The following is a 22,944-nucleotide window of genomic DNA, read 5'->3' as shown; positions in this document are numbered from 1 at the left end:
CTATGAATGGATAAATGAAATGTGGCCTATCCATACACTGAAATCTTATTCAGGCATAAAAAAAAAGGATAAAGTACTAATACATATACAATATGGATGAACATTATGGATAATATACCATTAATTCCATCCAGTGTAATAATCATCTCATACATTATAGTTTTCATTTCTAAAAGTTCAATTTGGGTCTTTAAAAATATCTTTCAAATCTCTACTTGATATACCTGAGTTTTCCTCTAGCCTTTTGAACCTATGGATAGAGTTATACTAACTACTGTAATGTTCTTGCCTGCTAATTTCTTTTTTTTTTTTTAAGATTTTATGTATTTTTTTTATTTTAGAGAGAGAAGGAGAGAGTGTGAGTGTGGGTCGGGAGAGAGGGAAAGGAAGAGAATCTATCTCTAGCAGACTCAGTACTGAGCACAGAGATTGTTGTGGGGCCCAATCCCATGACCCTGTGATCATGACCTGAACTGAAACTGAGTTGGACGCTCAACTGACTGAGCTGGCCAGGCACCCCATTGCCTGCTAATCCTAACATCTGCATCACTTCTGGGTCAGTTTGACTAATTACTTTCCTCATTATGGTTCATATTTTCCTGCTTCTGTGTGTGTCCAGTAATTTTTTATTAACGCCATTCTTTGTGAATTTACCTTGTTGAGTGCTAGATATTTTTGTAGTTCCATAAATATTCTTAAGTTTGTTCTGGAGCACAGTTACTTAGAAAGTTTGATCCTTTCAAGTCTTGCTTTTAAAATTTTTAGGGAGGACCAGAGCAGCATTTACTCTAGGGCCAATTTTGATCTACAACTTAGATAAGATCCTTCTGGGTACATTACTTAATGCCCTGTGAATTACGAAATTTCCAATCTGGCTGGTGGAAACAGGCACTATTCTGTCGCTGAGAAGTTCTAGTTACTGTTCCCACACTACTTTCAGGTGATTCTTTACCTGGCCTTAAACAATTTCCTCACAAAAATCATGTGTTAGTGAGTATTCTGAACCCTCTGGAGATCTCTAGATTTTTGTTGCTGTTAGTCATTTTTCTCTCTGTATATAGATGTCTCCTATCGGTATTCTACGTGACAAACTCTAGCTGTCATGATCTTCCTAGGCTCTCTGCTCCATCTCCTCACCCAGGGAATCTGCCAGGCTCCACCTACATTCTACTTTTCTGTCCCATCATCTGGAAATTCTCTCAAGGCAATAAGCTGGACAATCATAGGTCTTACTTCATTTGTTTCCCATCTCTCAGGGATCATTATTCTTCATGGTCCAATGTTCAATGTCCTGAAAATAGTCATTTAAAAAAACATTCTGTCTAGGTTTTTAGTTGTTTGGGGTGAAAGGATAAATTTGGCCCCTATTATTCCACCTTCATAGAAAATGGAAGTCCATGCTCATGCTAATTTAGCAAAAACATAGAATTAATTGGCTCACATAATGTAACTACAGAAATGAAGAATCTATATTAGCCTTAGCGTTGACTGGATCTATTGGCTCATATTATACCAGAATACTTTCTCTTTCTCCTTCCCTCCCTCCATCTTTCTTTTTTTTTAATTTTATTTATTTATTCATAAGAAACACATAGAGAGGCAGAGACACAGGCAGAGGGAGGAGAAGCAGGCTCCATGCAGGAGCCTGATGTAGCACTTGATCCTGGGACTTTGGGATCATGTCCCAAGCCGAAGGCAGACGCTCAACTACTGAGCCACCCAGGCATCCCTCCCTCCCTCCATCTTTCAATCTCAGTTCTACTTCCATATGTTGACCACATTCTAGTGGAAGATATGGTCACTGTCAGCTCTAGAGCTGACCCTGACAGCCAGCAAGCCAAGGACCAAGAGAAAACTCCTTTTCCATCTCCAACTTGGATAATTCTGCGGAAGGAGTGGCCTGACTTGGTTGCATCCTGTGTCTATGTACCAACTACTAAGCTCTGGAGGGTAAATTATAAAGAATAACCCCAAAAGCAAGAAGAAATACATACCATCTATCTTACCGTTGTATATACATATTTGGGCATTTCAAAGAATTCCTTGGAACAACTTGTTAGAAATTGCTGTTTAAAATAAATAAATAAATAAATAAATAAATAAATTATTTTTAAAAAGTAGGGGGCACCTGGGTGGCTCAGTTATTTAAGCCTCTGACTCTTGATTTCAGCTCAGGTCATGATCTTGTGGTGGTGGGATCTAGCTCCCTGTTGAGCTCTGCACTCTGTGGAGAGTTTGCTTCAGATTCCCTCTCCCTCCACCTCCTATTCTCTCTCTCAAATAAATAAATAAATAAATAAATAAATAAATAAAATCTTTTTTAAAAAAGAAATTGCTGTGTCAAAGTTTCAGACAAAGCTTTTTTCATATTGTGAACTTTCCCAGCAAAAAGTTTTTATCACTACCCTTCCATCAACACTGGATGCCATTAGTTTTCATTGTTGCAAAGCTAACAGGTGAAAATGGTATCTTAATATTCTTTAAATTTGCAGTTCTTTGCTGAAGTCAAATACTTTTTAATAGGTATTCATTCATGTTGGTTATTTACTGAGTGCCAACTATGTGACAGGTACTATTCTAGACACTAAATGTTTATTAGCCTTTTGTATTTTTGTGTTGTGACTTGCTTATCCTTTAGTCATTTTTCTACTGAGGCATTTGTTTTTTCCTTACTGATCTGTAAGAATTCTTTTTTTAAGATTTTATTTATTCATTTGACAGAGAGAGAGAAAGAGAGCGAGCACACAAGCAGAAGGACTCTCCATCCCAGGGCCCTGGGATCATGATGTGAGCCAAGGTAACCAACCAAGCTACCCAGGTGCCCTGATTTGTAAGAACTTCATACCTACTAATGATATTGAGTCTGTCACATAGGTAACAATATTTTGAAATGTAAGTCATCTGTCTTTAATTTTGTTTTTGACAATTTTTTGATGTACAGCTTTTAATATGTTTGTGTCAGATTCTTTATGGTTTCTCCCTTTGATGATGGCACAGTCTCCTCACTTTTTAGCTGGTTACATCTTGCTTGTTAGCCAGTTTCTGCTAAAGATTCACTAAATCATATGTAAAAATCAGCCTTTGGTATGGATCTCTTCTAGAGATTAATCTTAGCTTGCTTTGTATAAGACTCCCAGGGCTGCTGGCAACAATTCAAAACATGGTTTCTCCCAAAAGGCTAATTAAGAGAGAGAGTACCTCTGTTGTGTTCACCAAATTCATCACAGACTTGGGTTATAAACTGATGTTCTGGCTGAGGATATTCTCTGATTATTAATTTAGAAAATCTATAAATATTTATATTAATAAGTCAGGTGGCAACACATTCATTTTCCATCTAGAACTTTTTAAATTTTGGTTTGCTCTGATCTGATAGCTAACTTATTTCATAGGAGTCCCAGGAGAAAAGCAAGAACAACTGCAACCATAAATAAACTGCAAGAGCTGCTTCTCTTATGTAGACTCATTTAGCTCAAACAAAGATCTTTTTACCTTTTAATAAATTAACCTGCATATTCAGTAATAATAATAGCTGGAACATGAAGACTATGGCTTCTTGGCTGTGTTAGAAGGGGCTAGTTGGAGTGTGCTGGCAGTTTTCCAGCCCCAAATATAATTTTTTATAACCTATAAAAACATAAAACTTTCCTTCTATCCTTTGTTTGGCAAAAGTGGAGTGTGATTGAAACTTTCTGCAATAATGAAAGCTCTGTATCTATAATGCTCAAAATGGTAACCATTAACCACATGTGTGGCTATTGAGCTCTTGAAATGTGCCTAGTAAGACTGAGAAACTAAAGTTTAAAATTTTTATTGAAGTTTAAATTTAGATAGTCAAATGTTCAGGGTTATAGATTTAGAAAACAAATGTATAGGATGTCCAGCTAATTATTTTTTTAAGACTTATTTATTCATTTATTCTAAGGAGAGAGAGCCAGCACAAGTAAGAGGAGAGGCAGAGGGAGAGACACAGGGAGAAGGAGAGAAACAGACTCCCCACTGAGTGTGGAGCCGAACACTGGGCCTGGCCCCATGACCTTGAGATCACTATCCGGAGCCAAAATTGAGTCAGATGCCCACCATCTGAGCCACCTGGGCACCCCAGGATATCCAGTTAATTATTAATTTCAGATTAGCAACAGATAATTTTATAGTTTTTATCCCAAATAATGCATGGGACACACATTACAAAATGATTCTCTATTTTTCTGAAATTCAAATTTAAATAGGTGTCCTATATTTTATTTATCAACTTTATACATGATTAGTGGCTACCATATTAGACAATGCAGGTAAGTTCTTCAATATTACTCAAAGACTCCTATAGGATTAAATCAAGGAGGAAAAATGGTTATGGCTGTGTTTTCACAAGAAAAGATAGCCAAACATTTTTTTGTTAATTGAAGTGCAATTGACATACAGCATTATATCAGTTTCATGTGTACAACATAATAATTTGACATTTATATACATTGTGAAATGATCACCACAATAAATGTAGTTACCATACAAAGTTCCAAAAAATTTTTTTCATGTAATGAGAACTTTTAAGATTTACTTTCTTAGCAACTCTTTTTTAAAGACTGTATTTATTTATTTGAGAGAGAGTGAGGGAGACAGAGAGAGTGAGCACACACATAAGCAGGGGGAGGAGCAGAGGGAGATGGGGAAGCAGACTCCCTGCTGAGCACAGAGCCTGATGGAGGACTCAATCCCAGAACCACAGAATCATGACCTGAGCTGAAGGCAGACACTTAACCAACTGAGGCACCCAGGCCCCCTTTCTTAGCAACCTTCAAATTTGCAATACAATATTATTTACTATAATCCCCATGGTATACATTACATCCTCTGACTTATTTATTTTATAACTGCAAGTTTGTGTCTTTGATCCCCTTCATCCATTTTGCCTATTCCCTCATCCCCTCCCCTCTGGCAACCAATCTGTACTCTGATTCTGTGAGTTTTTAAATTTTGTTTTCAGATTCCATATATAAGTGAAATCATATGGTTTTTGCCTTTCTCTGACTTATATCCCTTAGCATAATGCCCTCAAGTTCCATATGTTGTTGCAAATGGCAAGATGTCATTCTCTTTTATGGCTGAGTACTATTTCATTATATATATTTATTCCCCATCTCCATCTGCTTCATCATTATTTATATCTATCTATCTAATCTATCCATATATATATAATGTGATATATATAATATAATGTGGTATATCTAAAAAATGTGATATATCTCACACACATGTGTATATTAATCACCTTTCCTTTTTTTTTTTTTTTTAAAGATTTCACTTATCTATTCATGAGAGATGCAGAGAGAGAAGCGGAGACATAGGCAGAAGGAGAAGCTGGCTCCCCCCAGGGACCTGGGATCACAACCTGAGCCAAAGGCAGATGCTCAGCTACTGAGTCACCTAGGTGTCCCTAATCACCTTTTCTTTGTCTATTTATCAGTGAACATGTAGGTTGTTTCCATATCTTGGCCTTGATAAGTAATGCTATAATGACCATGGGGGTTCATATATCTTTTCAAATTAATGTTTTCATTTTTTTTGAATATCCAGAAATGGAATTGCTGAATCAAATGGTAGTTCTGTTTTTAATTTTTTGAGGAATCTCCATACTATATTAGATAGTGGCTGTGCCAATTTACATTCCCACCAACAGTGCACAGGGGTTCCCTTTTCACCACATCCTCATCAACACTTGTTATTTCTTGTCTTTTCGATAACAGCCATTCTGATAGATGTTAGGTGATATCTCACTGGTTTTGATTTACGTTTCTCTGATGATTAGTAATGTTGATCATCTTTTCATGTGCCTGTTGGCCATCTGTATATCTTCTTTGGAAAAATGTTTATTCAGATACTCTGCCCATATTTTAATCAATTTTTTTGTTCCTTTGTTATTGGGTGTATGAGTTCTTTATACATTTTGGATATTAATTTCTTGATGGATATATGATTTGCAAGTATGTACTCCCATTCAGTAGGTTGCCTTTTCAATTCATTGATGGTTTCCTTTACTATGTAGAATCTTTTTAGTTTGATGCAGTCCCAGTTGTTTATTTTTGCTTTTGTCGCCACTGCCTTTGGAGTCAGATCCAAAAATATCTATCATCCAGAGCGATGTCAAGGAACTTGCTGTCTGTTTTCTTCTAGGAGTTTTATGGTTTATGATCTTACATTCCAATTTTTTTTTTAATTTTTTTATGATAGTCACAGAGAGAGAGAGAGAGAGAGAGGCAGAGACACAGGCAGAGGGAGAAGCAGGCTCCATGCACCGGGAGCCCGATGTGGGATTCGATCCTGGGTCTCCAGGACCGCGCCCTGGGCCAAAGGCAGGCGCTAAACCGCTGCGCCACCCAGGGATCCCTATTTTTATTTTTAAAAATTTTTAATAAATATTTTCATTTATTTATTCATAAGAGACACAGAGAGAAAGAGAGGCAGAGACACAGGCAGAGGGAGAAGCAGGCTCCATGCAGGGAGCCCAATGTGGGACTCGATTCCAGGTCTCCAGGATCACGCCCTGGGCTGAAGGCAGGCGCTAAACCACTGAGCCACCTGGCTACCCCAAATTTTTTAAATCTATTTTGAGGGACACTTGGGTGGCTCAGGAGTTAAACGCCTGCATTCAGCTCAGGGAGTGATCCTGGAGTGCCGGGATCGAGTCTCACGTCGGGCTTCCTGCATGGAGCCTGCTTCTCCCTCTGCCTATGTCTCTGCCTCTCCTTCTCTGTGTCTCTCATGAGTAAGTAAATAAAATCTTTAAAAATAAATAAATAAAATTTATTTTGAATTAACTTTTGTGTTTGGTGTAAGATGTTGGTCCAATTTTCTTCTTTTGCATGTGGTTTCCAGTTTTCCAAATACCATTTATTGAAGAGGCTGTCCTTTCTCCATTGTATATTCTTGCCTCTTGTGTCATAAATTAATTGACCATATATGGTTGGGTTTCTTCTGGGCACTCTCTTCTGTTCCATTGATCTATGTGTCTGTTTTTATGTCAATACTGCACTGTTTTGATTATTGTAACTTTATTTATTTTAAGATTTTATTTATTTATTCATGAGAGACACAGAGAGATAGAGAGAGGCAGAGACACAGGCAGAGGGAGAAGCAGGCTCCATGCAGGGAGCCCTACATGGGACTAGATCCCAGGTCTCCAGGATCACACCCTGGGCCACCCGGGCTGCCCTGATTACTATAACTTTATAATACAGTAAATCAGGGAAGATGATGCCTTTGTTGTTCTTCCTCAAAGATTACTTTGGCTACAAACCATGAGAGACTCCTACTCTGGGAAACAAACAAAACGTTGTGGAAGGGGAGATGGGTGGGGGTATGGGGCAACTTAGGTGACGGGCCCTAAGGAGGGCACTTGATGGGATGAGCACTGGGTGTTATAACATGTTGGCAAATTGAATTTAAATAAAACATTTTTAAAAAGATTACATTGGCTATTTGAAATTTTTTTGTGGTTCCATATACATTTTAGAATTGTTTTATTTCTGTGAAAAATGCTATTGGACTTTTGATAGGGATAGCATTGAATTGAATTGTAGGCTACTTTGGGTAATACGTCATTTTTACAAAATTAGTTCTTCTTTTTTTTAATTTATTTATGATAGTCACATCAGAGAGAGAGAGAGGCAGAAGCAGGCAGGCTCCATGCACCGGGAGCCCGACGTGGGATTCGATTCCGGGTCTCCAGGATTGCGCCCTGGGCCAAAGGCAGGCACTAAACCGCTGCGCCACCCAGGGATCCCCAAAATTAGTTCTTCTAATCCATGAGCATAAGATACCTTTCCATTTATTTGTGACTTTTTAAATTTCTTTCATCAATGTCTTATTAGCAATGTATACCTTTTGCCTCCTTGGTTAAATTTATTCCTGTTATTTTATTCTTTTTAATGTAATTGTAAATGGGATTGTTTTCTTATTTTCTCTTTCTGCTAGCTTATTGTTAGTGTGTAAAAATGCAACTGGGGGTGCCTGGGTGGCTCAGTTAGTTAAGCATCTGCCTTCAGCTCAGGTCATGATCCCAGGGTCCTGGCATCAAGTGCTGCACCAGATTCCCTGCTCTACAGGAAGCCTGCTTCTCCCTCTCCCTCTGCCTGCCATTCCCCCAGCTCATGCTCTGTCTCAAATAAAAAAATAAAATCTTTTTAAAAATGCAACTGATTTTTGCATATTGATTTTGTACCCTGCAGCTTTTTTTTTTTTAAAAAAAGATCTTATTTCAGAGAGAGAGCATAAGTGGGGGGCAAGGGAAGGTGGAGAGGGAGAGGGAGAAGCAGACACTCTGCTGAGTAGGGAGCCCAACAAGGGGCTTGATGCCAGGCCCCAAGATCATCACCTGAGCTGAAGGTAGACATTCAACCAACTGAACCACCCAGGTGCCCCTGTACCCTGCAGTTTTACTGAATTTATTACCTTTAACAATTTTTTGGTAGAGTCTTTAAGGTTTTCTACATATAAAATCAGGTCACCTGCAAATAGTGATCGTTTTATTTCTTCCTTTCCAATTTGGATGGCTTTTATTTATTTTTCCTGCTTAATTGCTCTGGCTAAGACTTCTGATATTATGCTGAATGAAAGTGGAAAGATTGGGTATCCTTGCCTTGTTCCTAATCTTAAGGGAAAAGCTTTCAGCTTTTTGCTGTTGAGTGTGACATTAGCAGTGGGCTTGTCATGTGTGGTCTTTATTATGTTGAAATACATTCCATCTATATCCACTTTGTTAAGAGTTTTTATCATAAAAAAGGGCTATCATAAATTTATGTTGAATATTGTCACATGCTTTTTATGCATTAATTGAAACGATCATATGACTTTTATCCTTTGTTTAGTTAATTTGATATATCATATGGATTGATTTGTGGATGTTCAATCATCTTTGAATCCCTGGAATAAGTCTCATTTGATCATAATGTTTGAACCTCTGAATTTATTGTTGAATTCAGTTTACTAATATTTTGTTGAGGGCTTTTTCATTTATGTTGATTAGGGATATTGGCCTGTAATTCTCTTTTTTCTTTTTCTTCCTTCCTTCTTTCCTTTCTTCCTTCCTTCCCTGTGGTGTCCTTGGCTGGTTTTGGTATCAGGGTACTATTTTCCTCATAAGATGAGTTTGGAAGCATTCCTTCTCTTCAGGTTTTTGGAAGAGTTTGAAAAAAGGCTAGGTATTACATTTTCTTTAAATGTTTTGTAGAATTCACCAGGGAAGCCTTCTGGCCCTGGACTTTTGTTTGTTGAAGGTTCTTGATTACTGATTCAATCTCCTCACTGGTAATTGATCTATTCAGATTTTTTACATCGTTATGATTCAGTCTTGGAAGATTGCACATTTTTAGGAATTTATCCGCTTCTAGGTTGTCCAGTTTATTGTCATACAATTGTTTATAGTTTATAGTTTCTTGTGATCCCTTGTATTTCTTTGGTCTCAGTTGTAATTTCCCCTTTCAATCTGTTTCTAGGGAACCTTTCCAAAAACATAGGTTGCTGAAATATCTCATAAGTAATCTTCTCGATTTTGAAGACAAAGTTCTAGCTTTGTTGAGAAAGGCTTTTTCTATTGCTTGGGAAAAATGTGGTATGAACTGCCTTTTTTGAGACAGATGAGCAAACTTCATTGAAGCAAGAGACTGAGCAGTTTCTGGAATGTGAGAGGACTTTCCAGGGCTTGGTTGCATTAAGTGGGATGACCAGACTAGCAGGTGCCTGCAATTAATCTTTCTATTCTTCAGTAAAATGCAGATGACCCAATGAGATACATAGATCTCTAAATACCCTCAGGCTAATCCAATCCTGGCCAACAAAATAGCCACTACTTATAGTGAAGGAATCCCAAGGACCAATTTCACCCTCTGCTATGAATAATTACTTCCTCTTTCTTCCAGCAGGCCTCTCACTTATCCCTCTCTTCACCAACTTTTCTTTCAAGACTAAAAGTTGCTCTTTGGAATCTTGGGAGTGGACCTGACACCTCTGATTCACAACCATTTAATCCTGTGGAATTTGACTAACATCTCTCTTATTGCCAGCTGTCATCCATTCATCTTTCCTTTGGTTTTGTGCCTTCTTTCAGCTTAGCTACAAAGTAGGAAATGAGAATAGAGCAGAAGGTAGTGCTTATATGCCTGGAGTTCTTACTATGTACTAAGCATTGTATTGGACACTTCACATGATCTCATCAAACCTCACAGTGACACAGTGATAGGTAGGTAGGTAGGTAGGTAGATAGATAGATAGATAGATAGATAGAGAGAGAGAGAGAGAGAGAGAGATAGACAGATCTTATAAACCAGTAAGTGCTATCTGAAGTTTAAAATAATACCGTATGACAGACTGGTGCAAAGTCCTGGAATATAGCATTGTGAGGCTGGGTGCCCATTGGGCATGATAACGTGACTTGGAGATCAGTATAGAATAATACACATCTAACTCACAGATTCTGCTCTCAGACAGTTCCTCAAGAATCATTCTGACCCAGACAAGACTAACTGTGCCTAGGTGACTTGAATCAGACTAGTTCTGGAAAAGACTCCAAATTAATGACAATCAATCACAGTTTACATGCCTATCATGAGTCCTAAAATATAGGTATGGGGAAGGATAAAAAAAAAATGTGTCCCTCTCTCAGAGAATTTATATAGTCTAGTTAGGAAGATTAGATTAACATACACTTTTTATGACATTTAATGTTCTTTCTCCTATTTACAAAAGCAATATACATTCACTATATAAAATATAAAAAATCAAATAGAAGAAAATAAAAACCATCCCAAATCTCACTACCCAAATTAACCAGAGTCAAAATCCCAAATTATAACTCTTTACACACACACCTCCCTCACCAGCCCTCCACAAATGGGCATACTACTTGTACTCTAACCTCACACCATCATACAAGGAGGTTCTTGTGCAAATGGAACACAAATTTTCCATCTCCTCTTTCCCTCCTAGGGATGTCTGCCTAGGAATATGACTTGGCTTATGGTACAGAAAGAGTTGGTTTTTTTTTTTTTTTTTTTTAAGCTACTTTAAGTTCTCAGTGTATCCATCAATCAACTGATAGCTCTGTAAAGTTTCCTGTTTCTTGTGCAGGTAGGCCTCTTAGGCTTATATTACCGTTTGAGGTGAGGGGGGAAAGGAAGTGATTGTCCTAGCTCTGTACCAACAATGTAAAGAATGTAAAACTATTCCCCTTTGGGCAGAGAAGGGCCAATAAATACTATATCACATATGGGAAAATGGTTTTCTTCCATAATGTAGCTACAAACTATATTTGAGAGTTAATAGTTGGTTGTGCATGCATGCATGTCTGTGAGAGAGAGAGATTCTGGGAGGATTTCTTCTCAGAAATGGCACTTCTCAATGGCAGCAAGATCTTAAAATAGTCTGACAGCCCACATTGGACTCATCTGCTAAAGGGAAGGTCCCCTGTGGTGGCAATCTAGGCTAGAGGTCCTAAACTAGCAGCCCCACACAGTGTTTAAAATTTAAATTAGTATTCTGGGGATCCCTGGGTGGCTCAGTGGTTTGGCACCTGCCTTTGGCCCAGAGCATGATCCTGGAGTCCCGGGATCGAGTCCCACATCAGGTTCCCTGCATGGAGCCTGCTTCTCTCTCTCTGCCTGTGTCTCTGCCCCTGTGTGTGTGTGTGTCTCTCGTGAATATATAAATAAAATCTTTAAAAAATTTTTTTAAATTAGTATTCAGTGTGAAACCACCAGGAGATATCACGTGACTTAGGATTTCTGGCTTTTGTTGAAAGAAAGAGAAGTAAGTAAATAAAAATAGATATAGCAATCCTGGGCTCTTTTCTTTCTTCTTCTTTTTTTTAATCAAGGAGATTAGCTGTTCTGGGTATTATATTTTTTTCCCCAGCTTGTTGTGTTTTTAATTTGTGGGGGGGGGGGCTTTTTAATGTTTTTTTTTAAGATTTTATTTGCTTATTCATGAGAGACACAGAAAAGGCAGAGACAGGTAGAGGGAGAAGCAGACTCTTCACAAGGAGCCTGATGGGGAACTCGATCCTGGAACCCCAGGATCACACCTGAGCTGAAGGCAGACATTCAACCATTGAGCCAACCAGGCGTCCCAATTGTTGTTGTTTTTATTTCTGTACAGAAATTTTAAATAGTGATGTAGTCCAACTTACTAATCATTTCTTTTATGGCTTCTGAATTTCATATCTTGATGAGAAAAATTTTAGTACCTGTATTAATTGACTAGGGCTATCATAACAAAATACCAGACTGTGTGGCTTAAACAACAAAAATTTCTTTCCTCCCAGGTCTGGAGCCCAGAAATCTAAGATCAAGGTGTCGGCAGGGCTGGTTTCTTCTGAGGCCTCTCTCCTTGGCTTGTCACCACCTTGGTCGCCACCTCCCTGTGTCTTCACATGACCTTTCTTGTCTCTGTGTCCTAACCTCCTTTTCTTCTATGGACACCAGTCAGATTGCATTAGGGCCCACCGCAATGAACTTATTTTAACTTAATTACCTCTTTAAAAACCCTACCTCCAAAAATAGGATCCGATTTTATTTTCTAGATAGTAAGCTAAGTGTTCCAACTTTATTTATTAGTCATCTTTTCCATGCAAATTTTGAAATTCTTCCTTTATCTTACAGTCAATTTCCGTGTATACTTGGGTCTATTTCTGGATACTATTTTTTTTTTTTAAAGATTTGAGAGAGAGCAAGCCAGCGTGAGCCAGAGACAGCACAAGCTGGAGGAGAGGCAGAGAGACAGGCCCTACTGAGCAGGGAGCCTGACGTGGGGCTCAATCCCAGGACCCCCAAGATCACGATCTGAGCCAAAGGCAGACGCTTAACTGACTGAGCCCCCTAGGTACCCCTGGATACTATTTTATACCACCAATCTTTCTATTCCTGTGCCACTACCAAACTTCTAATGAGTGATTTTATAATATATTTTAATTTTCTAGGGCTAATTTTACCCTGTAATTTTTCTCTTTCAGAATTTTCACCACTATTTTTGCATATTTGCTTTCAGCATTTACTTTAGCATTGCTTTACCTTGTAAAAAATAAAATAAAATCTGACAGCATTTTTATTGTGATAGGGTCAAATAGGTAGATGAATTTAGGAAAGACCTTACATGTTCATATTATTGAGACTTTACATGTCTATATTATTTCTTATTTCTTAGCATTGTATACTTTTTTGTACTGCTTAAATTTTTGACCCCATACATGTATTACTTTTTATAACCAGAAAAAATTCATTTCCATTCTAAAATAAATTAAAAATAAAAGAGTGCAAAAAAGGGTAAACAATGATTAGTAGAGATAAATTTATCTAGATAAGCCATTTTGGAGTTCCTTAAATTCTAAACCCCACAATTATATCTTCTTTTCTGTTTGTGGATGTTTTACTTTCTCACAGTGGGAACAGAATAGATTCAGCGACATATTTTGACATTATCTGCTTGTTATACTAATGAGAAATGTTGGTTCTCCCTTCTGCTTCATCTCATTTTTTCAAATTCAAAAGATATGCTACTCTCTCAAAGGTTGTGTAGACTGAGAGAGGCAGCCTGTAAACTTGGCAGGCTTCCCTAACATTCCCCAGCCAAGGCCCTCATTGTCTGACCAAACTGAAAGGGGTCAGGTTTCCAGTGACAAAGGGGGCTGCTTCAGGTCCTGCTCCAGCCTCACCAGCAACCAGCTGCTTTTCTCTCCCGAGCTCAAGTGTCTTCCTCACCCCTCCAGAAGATAGGCAAGCCCAAGGAGAGACCTGTAGCTAGGGATCAAGCACCTCAAGTGGGTCGTTATGCCTTTAATGTGGTGAAAAAGTGATCAGGTGTTGTTACACTTCTTTTTAAGAGATTGTTTCTAGCATTGTTTCTTGGATTTCAGGTTAAGTGAAGGCCTACTAGTTCTATTTTCTTTCTTGCTCCATTTTCTTTCATTCATGCATTCACTCATTTCAGCACACATGTGAGAGAAGCCATTCTAAAGTGTAAGAATCGTGTCAGTCTTTTTTTTTAAAGATTTTACTTATTTGAGAGCAAGAACATGGGGTGGGGGAAAGAGGGACAGAGGGAGAGGGAGAGAGAGAGAGAGAGAAGCAGACTCCCTGCTGAGCAGGGAGCCAGCTGCAGGGAACAATCCCGGTTGGTTCCCCAGGATCATGACCTGAAGGCAGACACTTAACCCCTGTGCCATCCAGGCACCCCTCACATCATTCTTCTGCTCTCAGCCTCCACTGACTTTGCACTTCACCCAGAGTAAATACCAAGTCTTTATAATGGCCTACTTCGGGCTTTCCCTGATCTATCCACTGATTCCCAACATCTGTGATTTCATCTCCAACTTTTCTACCATTCACTCTACTCCAGCCCTACTGGCCTCCTTGCCATCCCTTTAATGCTGGAACTTTCTTACCTCAGCCAGCTACCTGGGTTACTCCCTCACCTCCCTCAGTGCTTTATGCAAATGTCACCATATCAGTGAGGCCTTGTCTGGTCACCCTAGCTAAAATTGTAAGCCTGTACTCTCTACCCCTCATCCTGGCTTAATTTTTCTTCCTAGAGCTTATCACTATTAACATATTACAAAATTAGTTTCTTACCATCTATCTTCCCTTACTAGAATATAAGCTCTATGAGGACAGGAATTTTTGCCTGTTTGTTTTATTTTATCTCCAGAGCCTAGAATAATGCCTGCTATTCATAAACATTTGCCAAATGAATGAACAAGTGGATCATCACTCTAGGTTGGGATCAGGGCATTCATCCATCTTCTAGCTACCTTTCCTCAAAGCCAGAGGTTTTGGGGTGTCTGGTTCTCTCTCCTAGAGCAAGAGTTTTAACTTTCACAGAGTTATTATATTAAGATGTAGGATTTCCCAGATGCACCACAATCCTTAGAACTTTTTTCCTCAGGTTAATTGCTTTATTGGCAGAATAAATAATCAAGATCTCTTAAGAAAGATATATCACTTTTTGGCCTTTTGGCTAAGATTAAGTGTAGAATCTGTTCTTATCAGTTTAATATCTGATACATTCTCTATCTGAGGACAATATATTAAATGGATTTTTGGAATTAGGAGATGGAGTAGAAGCTTGCTCCCTCCATGCATCGACCTGGTATCGCAGTACTTCTAGGAACGGTGCACCCCCCTCAAGGGAAATAAAGGTTGCTTAACATTTTTAAAAAAGTAAAATAACAAACTGAATCTAATTTTGCCTACATTTGAAACTTTCTTTGGTTAATGGGAAAGAATCTCTTCTAACCATAATGTATTTATTTATCATGCATTTATTGTCATTTGATACACAGCACTACTGAAATCAATTTGTTTCTTAGTTCCCTTAATGAGGGTGCAGGGGAGGGTGCAGACCTTCATTTATTCAACAAATATTTATTGATTGCCAGCTAGAGCCAGAATTGGTATATAGTACTGGAGATAATTCTGTCCTTCATAAAATTTACAGTCTAACAGAAGATAGACAATAAACTGATTAGTAAATATATAATCACAAGCTGAAGAAAGCACACTGAGGGTAATAAGCAGAGTACTGTAGATAAATGGTAACTAGATGGACCTTTTTAGAGACAGGTAGGGCAGGCTTCTCTGAGGAAATACTATTTTAGCTGTCATTTAAGGATAAGGAGGAGCCAGCCAAGACATATATGGAGATGGAGAGTTGGTGCATTCTCAAAACTGAAAGGAGACCAAGGTGGCTGAAGCAAAATGAACAGAAACAGAGCCCAAGGATGTTGCAGATATTGAAAAGATGTGGAGAGATCATGGTGAGGAGCTTAGGTTTTATTCCAAGTGTGCTATGAAACCATTGAGGAGTTACTGAGCAGGTGATTACTTAACCCAACTTACTTTTGGGGCACGGCCCAGTCGGTTAAGCATCTCCCTTCAGCGCAGGTCCTGGGTCCTGGGATCGAGCTCCACATTGGGCTCCCTGCTCAGCGGGGAGTCTGCTTTTCCCTTTCCTCTGCCTGCTGCTCTGCCTGCCTGTGCTCTCTCTCTGTGTATCAAATAAATAAATAAAATATTTAACCCAACTTACTTTTAAAAAGATCACTCTGCCTCTTTGAAGTGTGATAGTCACTAGCCACATGTGGCTGTTAAGTGCTTGAATTATGGCAAGTCAGAATTGAGATGCACTATAAGTGTAGAATATACATTATTTTGTGTATTTAAAATGTTTCGGGATCCCTGGGTGGCGCAGCGGTTTGGCGCCTGCCTTTGGCCCAGGGCGCGGTCCTGGAGACCCGGGATCGAATCCCACGTCGGGCTCCCGGTGCATGGAGCCTGCTTTTCCCTCTGCCTGTGTCTCTGCCTCTCTCTCTCTCTCACTGTGTGCCTATCATAAATAAATAAAAATTTTAAAAAAAAATGTTTCATTTAAAATTATATTAAAATGTAGGGCAGCCCCGGTGGCGCAGCGGTTTGGCGCCGCCTGCAGCCCGGGGCCTGATCCTGGAGACCCGAGATGGAGTCCCACGTCGGGCTCCCTGCATGGAGCCTCCTTCTCCCTCTGCCTGTGTCTCTGCCTCTCTCTCTCTGTCTCTCTCTCTCTGTGTTGCTCATGAATAAATGAATAAAATCTTTAAAAAAAAAAATAAAACATTAAAAAATAAAATTATATTAAAATGTAAAATATCTCACTAATCTTTATATCGATTACATGTTGACATATTTTTTTTTACATGTTGACATATTTGAATACGTTTGGTTAATAAAGCATATTATCAAAATTATTTTCACCTGTTTCTCTTTAGTTTAATGTGGCTACTAGAAAATTTTAAATTACATATGTGGTCATGTTATATTTCTATGGGACAGTGTTGCTCTGGCTATATATGAAAAATGGATCGGAGGGAGAGCAACAGAAGAAGTGAGAAGACCCAGGGCTGAGACTATTGGAATGAATTTAGAACTGATGGACTAGTTGAGTTAATGTGTTATCGTGAGAAATAGTTAGTAGCAAATACATCTGAGATAGGATTTTTGGTGAGAGTTTCTATAAAATTTACTGATAAATTGAGGATGGTTTCCACATTTCTGAATTGAGCAAGAGCTTACATGACAGTTCTAGATACTGAGATGAGTAAAGCTAGGGAAGGACTGGCTTTGGGGTGGTGAAGGAATGTCAAGCCCAGTTTTGGACATATTAAGTTTGAGCGGCCTGAGTCATTCCAATGGATAAGCCACACTGACAGAGAGTGATTTGGGACTGGAGCTCAAGGGAGAGGTTTGGCCTAGACTAAAGAGAAAATTCTGAGTGCTCAGCACCTACATGGTATGTAGGGTTAGGAAGATAGTGTAGACAGAGAAGATAAGAGGGCCCAAAGATTGAGTCCTGTGTATGTTAGTTAGCTTATATGCCATAGTAACTGTTGGGGTGTGACTAGCAGACTAGGGGTCTGCAAAGGAGAGCAAGAACAGAGACCTGAGAGCAATACAAGGAAGTGATGGTGTCATTAAACTAAGATATGAGCTTGGAGAAAGAAGAGTTCCCAGCTATGACAAATGCTGCAGAGAGGTCAGAGAGATAAGTACTGAGCAATACTCATGGATTCAAGCAACAAGGAAGCCATATACTATGAAAAAGCCCGACCAAATCCGGTTGTCCATAGCAGGTGGGAAAGGAAGCAAGGTAGTAAATGGAAGGTAAAGCAGCAGTGTGTGAAGACATTCTCTTTAAAGGAGTGTGACTCTGAAGAGATCAGAGAGAAGGAAATCACCCGGAGAGAGATAAGGAATCAAAGAGGAGACAGGGCTTATCAGAGGAACCCCAGGAACTTGTTTCCCAGTTTGAGAATCACTGATCACATACCTGATTTGGAAACATGAATCTGAGATCTGTGTCTGGCTTCACCTATACCATGTGTGTGGCTGGCTTCATGGTATCACGTTGAGCCACATGCTTAAAAGGACCTTGTGCTTGCGCTGGTGCTCTACTGTCACCATCTTGAAATTCCTCATAATATTTGAACAAAGAGTCCCACATTTTTCTTTTGTACTGGGCCCTAAAAATTATGTAACTGCTTCTGGTCAAATGGTGATATATGACTTTTTTTAAAAAAAATTGAGATGTAATTCACATACCAGGGCAGCCTGGGTGGCTCAGTGGTTTAGCGCTGCCTTCAGCCGAGGGCTTGATCCTGGAGACCTGGGATCAAGTCCCACGTCGGGCTCCCTGCGTAGAGCTGGTTTCTCCCTCTGCCTGTGTCTCTGCCTCTCTTTCTCTCTGAGTGTCTCATGAATAAATAAATAAAATCTTTAAAAATAATAACAATTCACATACCATAAGTACTTGACTTACTTGTGCCTTGATTTCCTCATCTTCAAATAACCAAAATAAATCTTACCTCTTAGGTAGGTGGTATGAAACTGAATGCAAAGTTCTGTAAGTTCCTCCAATAAAGTGACTTTTTCTGTTAGGTGAGCTGTCATACTTGTTTTGTATTCCACTACTTATTGTTCCTTGGTTTCTTGCAGCTGCAGCTGAGGCTTCCTATCCTTAACCAATACTGATAGAATTCTTTTCTTCCATTTCACACCAACAACATTTTCCAAATAAGATTTAAACATATTGATCACAGCATCCTCTTTCTGAAACTCTCTCTACTTGGTGGGGTTTAGATCTATCAATGATTGTCCTCTGAAGGCACAAGTAGATACAAATATAAGACTTCGCTGAGCAAAATCAGGGCTTTAATTTCTGTCTTATGAAGGTGCTCACGATAGCAGTTAGTGAGCAGCTAAGTTAGTGAGAAAACAGAAAAAGAGAGGTTGGTCTGTCTCTGACATTTGCTGGGCCCAAGGCACAAATACAGGCAAGGAAACAAACTATAGACTTAATATTTAAAATTTATAATTTATGGGGCACTTGGATGGCTCAGTGGTTGAGCAACTACCTTTGGCGCAGGTCGTGATCCCAGGGTCCTGGGGTCAAGTCCCACATCAGGCTCCCCGTGGGAGCCTGCTTCTCCCTCTGCCTATGTCTCTGCCTCTCTCACTGTATGTCTCTCATGAATAAACAAAATCTTTAATAAATAAATAAATAAATTTTATAATTTACGGTAACAAAACTCATATCTCCTTCTACCTTGACAAATATATTTTTGTAATGTTGGCTTGGTTTAAATAGAAAATTTGGACTCCTTGGACTTCTTGCTGGAGCACAACAGTGTGAGGTGAGTCAGCCTCCAGTCCTCCCCATGTTTTCTTCCTATTTCTGGCTCAGAAAGTTTTAGGGACTGATGGAGCAGTAACTACAGAGGGACTAAAGGCTGAGGGCACAGAGAACTTTGAAATCTCACCCTTGAGGTGAGCTGGGCATGTGAGGACATCCTAGTTTTTATTATCATTATAGAGATTCATTTCTCAGAATTGGAAAAGATGTAGGAATGTTAGGGTCAACTGAGGGAAGAGCTCAGGTTGTGTGTCCTAACCAATGCCCTGAGCACCATTGGGTTTAACCTCACCTGTCACTTGAGGTCCTCTCCCACGAATAGCTGTTCAGTGGTACCAGGCCCCTTTCCATTGGGGTTGACAAGACCAAATCAAAGGTGCAAGCAGAAATGGAAAGGCATGGCAAGAAGTTTTAAAGAATGGGGGCTGAGACACTTTATTTTCCAATCATCCTATAGCTGGTATCAGCATCTGTTTTTTTTACAAGCACAGGATTCAGTACTTGCTCTCTGAACATGAGGTACAAGTTGGTACACCAAACATTTCTGGAGGAGGTGGTGGTGGGGAGAAGTAGTGGACACTATTATGATAGGTGGATATCTAGACTCTGAGAGTATCTCCAGAGTTTCTATCCAAATAAGAAAATAATTCAGCCTGATGTTATGTTCCTTTGTCACTAGTAGGATGGTGAATTGAATTTGTCCAAGCTCTTGCCTTGCTTTCTTGTATTTATGTCAAAGAAATAGTGAGAAGCAAGGGAAGCTGCTAAGGGACATGCCAGATAGAAAGAGTCTTTCTAAAAATAAATAAATAAATAAACAGATAAAACAGAGCCAACAGACTCAGGAAGACAGTGAGCATTAGCAAACAATGTTATGACCATGGACCCATCCTTACCCAAAGCTTAGGAACTAAACTCACAGCCAATAAATTTTTCCTCCTTTTTCCTTTCATTTCCTTCCCTTTCTTCTTTTCTTTCTTTCTTTTTTTGCATGAGTTGCTTTAAGTTGATTTCCTATCATTCACAACTGAAAGAGTCCTGACTAACCTCTGGAGTAAGGCCTTATAGTCATGAAGAGAGAGTTGAGATGAGTTGATTAGCGTAAGGAAAATATTTCCAGATTACTTCCAGTCCATAAGTATGGCTTCAATTGGATACATTACTTTGAATCAGAACTGATAAACATTCTCTGGGAATCTGTATAAGCACTTGACCAGAAGTTTTGGGTAAGCCATTCTTTCTAACCCCACTCCTTACACACAACAACAGTTGCCTGAATTTCTCCAGAGTAGAAGGTAAAGAAAGCAAAGAAAGCCATCTACATTTATATAGATCTATCTATATCTATCTCCAACAACCAGCTGACAATAAGATACTATATCATATAACCATACATATTGTATAACTATATAGTATAACCAGATACAATAAGATACAGTCAGCTACCGACTCCCATGATAAAGGCCATATTGTCTTAATTAAGTGATCATACACAAATACTTACTGAGTTCCTACTAAGTGCAGAGCATTAGGATCAATATTGTGGCAGATGCAGGGAGGTAGAAAACATTAGTCCTTTCTAGGAGTTTCTAAAGTTAATGGAGAGATAAAACCTAAATAGTGTACATCAAAAATTAAAAAAAAAAAAAATAGAGCCCTGCATCAGGCTGCCTGCTCTGCAAGGAGTCTACTTCTCCCTCTCCCTCTGTGTGTGCTCCCCCTCTCTCTTTCTCTCTCAAATAAATAAGTAAATCTTTAAGAAGACAAGAAAAGAAAGTTTAAAAAAATATGAGTGTTTGGAAAAGAGTACTGGAGTTTGACAGTTCCTCTAAAAGTTAAATATGGAGTTACCATTTGATTCAGCAACTCAATTTCTAGGTATTTACCCAAGAGGAAAGAAAACATATGTCCACACAAAGATTGTATGTGAATGTTCACCGTGGTACTATTCATAATAGCCAGAGGTGGAAACAACCCAAATGTCCACCCACAGAGGACTAGATAAACAAATGTGGTGTATCCATAAACTGGGCTATTATTCAGCCATAAAAGGAAATAAAGTATTATGGCACAAAAAGAAATATATATTTGGTCTTTGTTCCTGTTTCCTGGCACAGAGCTCCATAATGCCATTTGAATCTCCTATGTGATGGGGTGATAAGAAGGTCTTTTGTTATTCATACCTGAGTTCACACTAGTGGAGTGACTCTTGGTGGGCCCAAAAGCTTCACAATGGGAGTTGGTTGCAAGCAAGATCAGCCAGGAAGTTTTGGTCCTACTCCCAAAATCCAAGGAAGAAAGAGAGACAGAAGATTGAGTTCAATCACCAATAGCTAATGATCTAATCAATTATGAATGAAACCTCCATAAAAATCCCCTAAACAGCAGGGCTCAGAGGGCTTCCAGGTTAGTGAACACATCAAAGTGCTGGGAGGGTGGCATGCGTTGAGAGGGCATGGTAGTCCTGTGCCTCCTCTCCAGACTTTCCCCATGCATCTCTTTGATTTGGCTCTTCCTGAGTTATATCTTTATAATAAACTGATAACAATAAGTAAAGTGCTTTCCTGAGTTCTGTGAGTTGAAGTTATTCCAGTGAATCATCAAACCTAAGATGTGGGTTCATGGAAACCCCTAAATATGTAGTTGGCTGGGCAGAAATGTGGGTAAGCTAGGCACCCCATCAGCAGCTGGGGTCTGAAGTGGGTTCAGTCTTGTGGGACTGATCCCTTAACCTTGTGGGATCTGATGCTAACTCCAGGAACTAGTGGTGGAATTGAACTGTAGGACAGCCCAGCTGGTAGCAAGGAATTGGTCCATGTCAAGAAGAAAGAACATTGACACATGGTACAACATGGATGAACCTTGAAAACATTATGGTAGGTAAAAGAATCCAGACAGAGAAGGTCACGTATTATATGATTCCATTAATATTAATATTAAATGACTAGAGTAGACCAGTTACTTTCTACCAGAGAGTAGATTCCCGGCTGGCAAGGACTTGGAGGAGAGGGAGAACTGGGAATGGCTGTTAATGGGCTTCTATTTGGAGGGATAAAAATGTTTGGGAGTTAGACAGTGGTAATGATTGCATAACTTGGTGGGTATGCTGAAAACGACTGAATTGTACACTTTAAAAATAAACAAACTTTTTGTTTAAAAAAGCAAAAGGAAGGAGTGTGACACAGTTATATGGGAGAAATCATCAAACCAGCTCTCCTTGCATAGAGCAATGCATTGTGAAGAAGACACTATAATGACACACAGGACAAATTATAGCTTCCAGTCAACTGACAGTGACTTCAAAATAGCTGATTCCATAATGGCTATTTTCAGGCTATTGCCTTAGCCTAATACAGAAACCAAATGTTTCTATCTTAATCACATAGCCAAATCTTTGCTGACTCCCAACATCTACTTTCCTCTTACTCTTTTTAAACTGGTTATAAGAAATCATTTGTTATTTTCAGCTAAAAATAATTACAATATGTATCAAAAGACTGAGGTTGTTGTATTAGCCTGTGTTCTTCCTGGAAAGCAAGGAAGACCAAGCCTTGAGTAAAAGTATTTGGAGGTGGGGGACAGTAATCCCATAGAGGTAGGGAGAGTAACACAGGAAAGAAGAGAAAACCAATACAAAAGTGTAATCTCAAAATAGTCATTATAGGAAATTGCATCTCTATCTTCTTAGGGCTTTTTGAGGAGCTACGTGGAATGGCCTCAGAATTATCCACCTTAGAT

The 22,944-nt window shown here is 39.1% G+C and overlaps 1 non-coding gene across 1 annotated transcript; it reads left to right on the top strand.

The window, feature by feature from the left end:
* The first annotated feature begins 14,980 nt into the window (after positions 1-14,980).
* On the top strand, positions 14,981-15,166 carry LOC144297755 (U2 spliceosomal RNA). The gene has a single exon (XR_013364631.1). It is a non-coding gene; the product is annotated as a U2 spliceosomal RNA (small nuclear RNA).
* The last annotated feature ends 7,778 nt before the right edge of the window (positions 15,167-22,944 follow it).

This window comes from Canis aureus, chromosome 25, assembly GCF_053574225.1.
Source record: "Canis aureus isolate CA01 chromosome 25, VMU_Caureus_v.1.0, whole genome shotgun sequence".
In the NCBI taxonomy this organism is placed as follows: Eukaryota; Metazoa; Chordata; class Mammalia; order Carnivora; family Canidae; genus Canis; species Canis aureus.
The sequence above is the reverse complement of the archived record's forward strand: the minus strand, read 5'-3'. Positions and strand labels throughout refer to the sequence as shown.